This window comes from Palaemon carinicauda, chromosome 2 (genome assembly GCF_036898095.1).
Source record: "Palaemon carinicauda isolate YSFRI2023 chromosome 2, ASM3689809v2, whole genome shotgun sequence".
Lineage (NCBI taxonomy): Eukaryota > Metazoa > Arthropoda > Malacostraca > Decapoda > Palaemonidae > Palaemon > Palaemon carinicauda.
In genome coordinates, this window is record NC_090726.1 from 33,557,670 (window position 1) to 33,560,169 (window position 2,500).

The 2,500-nt window shown below is 33.7% G+C and overlaps 1 protein-coding gene across 1 annotated transcript in view; it reads left to right on the forward strand.

Moving 5' to 3' along the window:
• LOC137615958 (uncharacterized) overlaps nucleotides 1-2,500 on the forward strand; it is a 68,166-nt gene that overhangs the window by 43,657 nt on the left and 22,009 nt on the right. The gene's annotated exons all lie outside the window — the stretch shown is intronic.

The following is a 2,500-nucleotide window of genomic DNA, read 5'->3' on the forward strand; positions in this document are numbered from 1 at the left end:
ATATATATATTTCTAAAGAGCAGAATACAAGATTAATCATATTTTCAAATATATAGCGTAGGACTGCTATAGTTCGTTGACGATTGACACGTTTAACTAACACATAAAGGGAAAAGATAGATTTAAAAAGAAAACTCTAATTCATTAAACAAAATTTCAAGTCTGAAAGAAATAAATCACTCGAGACTGACATATTTCAAAGAATCATAAATCTAGATAACAAGAGGGTATATTAAATAACAACCTCTCTATTGTGTTCTCATCTATAGTCTCTCTCTCTCTCTCTCTCTCTCTCTCTCTCTCTCTCTCTCTCTCTCTCTCTCTCTCTCTTCCATGTAACCTCTTTCTCCTCATCTTAATCCCTCCATTCTCTTCTAGTTTAGTGTCATAACCTCCGTTAATTCTTCACATTTCAAATACAACTTATTCCGATTCGAGAAGGACCTACATTACACCTCACTTTTCTTATCCCCAATCTCTCTCTCTCTCTCTCTCTCTCTCTCTCTCTCTCTCTCTCTCTCTCTCTCTCTCTCTCTCTCAGTACTCAAATTTTGGAACTTTGGGGGAAATTTCCCGAAATTTTATTTCAGAACATTAATTCACACGTCCCTTTGACAAATAAATATCACAGAAAATCAGTGAATCTTTGTTTCATGAAAAAAAAAAAGCCGAGTTTTTGTGGTTCTTTTTGATGGAGAGATAAAACGTCCTTTTGTTGAGATTCGTTTGAAGAAACGTTTTCTATTTCATGAGATAAAAGAGCGGAAACCTTTCCAAAAAAAAGATGAAGGAGAGATATAGAGAGATTATGCAGTAGTATATAAAGAAAAATCGTATGAATGCAATAATGGCCTACGGTGAGAGAGAGAGAGAGAGAGAGAGAGAGAGAGAGAGAGAGAGAGAGAGAGAGAGAGAGAGAGAGAGAGAGCGAGAGAGAGAGAGAGAGAGAGAGAGAGCAAGAGAGAGAGAGAGAGAGAGAGAGAGAGAGAGAGAGATCTTTGAATTCTATTTTCAAATCTAAAATAAATAACAATCAGGTAAAGAGAGATATTAGATCTCTTAAACTCTTGCCATTATCTACAATGACCATATATCTCTCTCTCTCTCTCTCTCTCTCTCTCTCTCTCTCTCTCCTCCATCCAACCTCTTTCTCCTCATCAAGAAACCATAAAGACTGGAATATACTCCTATCCGGAGATTTTAACTTTCCTTTCGTGGATTGGAAAGAACGGATAGAAGAAAGTGGTTGTATATATACATATAAAAAAGAGAGTAATAGTAGTGCAGAAGATAAGAGGCAATTTGAAAAGCTTCAAGATATGCTATTAGAACATAATATGCAACAAATAAACCACATTCCAACAAGAAATGTCCTAAATCTAGTATTTGTGAATGAGGTGAATTATGTTAAAGAAATAATAGTGTATAACACGGGAATTTCAGACCACAATGTCATAGAATTAATGGTCCATTCCAAAGCAAGTGATCGCAGAGATAATCAAAGCACAAAACGTTGGGAAGGATATGGAAAATATAATTTTTATAGTAAGAATATAAGATGATCAGAAATAAATGAAGAACTAAACAAAGAATGGAAAAATGTATTCGTAAGTGATAATATACAGGTAAATACGGACATACTGTACAAAATACTGGAGAAAATTGTTGAGAAATATGTACCAAAAAAAAACAATAAACAACAGACATGCATACCAAGAGACAGAAGGATCTTATTTCAGAAAATAAGAAAGTGAAAGAAAAATCTTGCAAAAGAAAAACAAGATGTGGAAAATGATGGAAATAAAAAGTACGATAGAAAATATAGAAAAAAAGATTATACAATCGAAAGAAACTGAAAAAGGGACTTAGAAGAAAGGACACTTCAAAATATAAAAAAAAAACCCAAAGTACTTTACTCCTATGCAAGGAAAGATGAATAAAGGGAGATTAGAAATAGGCCCTCTAAGAATTGAAGGACTGTTAACGAATAAAAAAAGGGAAATATGCAACATATTAGCAGAAAAATATAAGAGTGAGTTCACGCCAAGAATTGCGAATGAGAATAATGAAACAGAAATGAGAGAAGAAAATGTTGAATATCTAACAGATATAGATATTAATGAAGCAGATATTGTCACGGCTATAAGCGAAATTAAAAATGGATCGGCAGTCGGACCAGATGGAATTCCAGCGATTTTGTTAAAAAAAAAACTGCACACACTATCGCGAAACCGCTTGCAATACTGCTAAGACAAAGTGTAGATATGAGCGAGATATATGTTAAACATAAATTAGCTTATATAACCCATATTTTCAAAAGTGGATCAAGACTAGAGGCAAGCAATTATAGAGCTGTTAGTCTAACCCGACATATTATGAAAGTGTATGAGAGGGTAATAAAAAGGAAAATAATGAATCATTTGGTTAAAAATAATTTGTTTAATATAGGTCAACATGGGTTTGTGCCCAGAAAAAGTACACAAACCCAACTGATAGCACA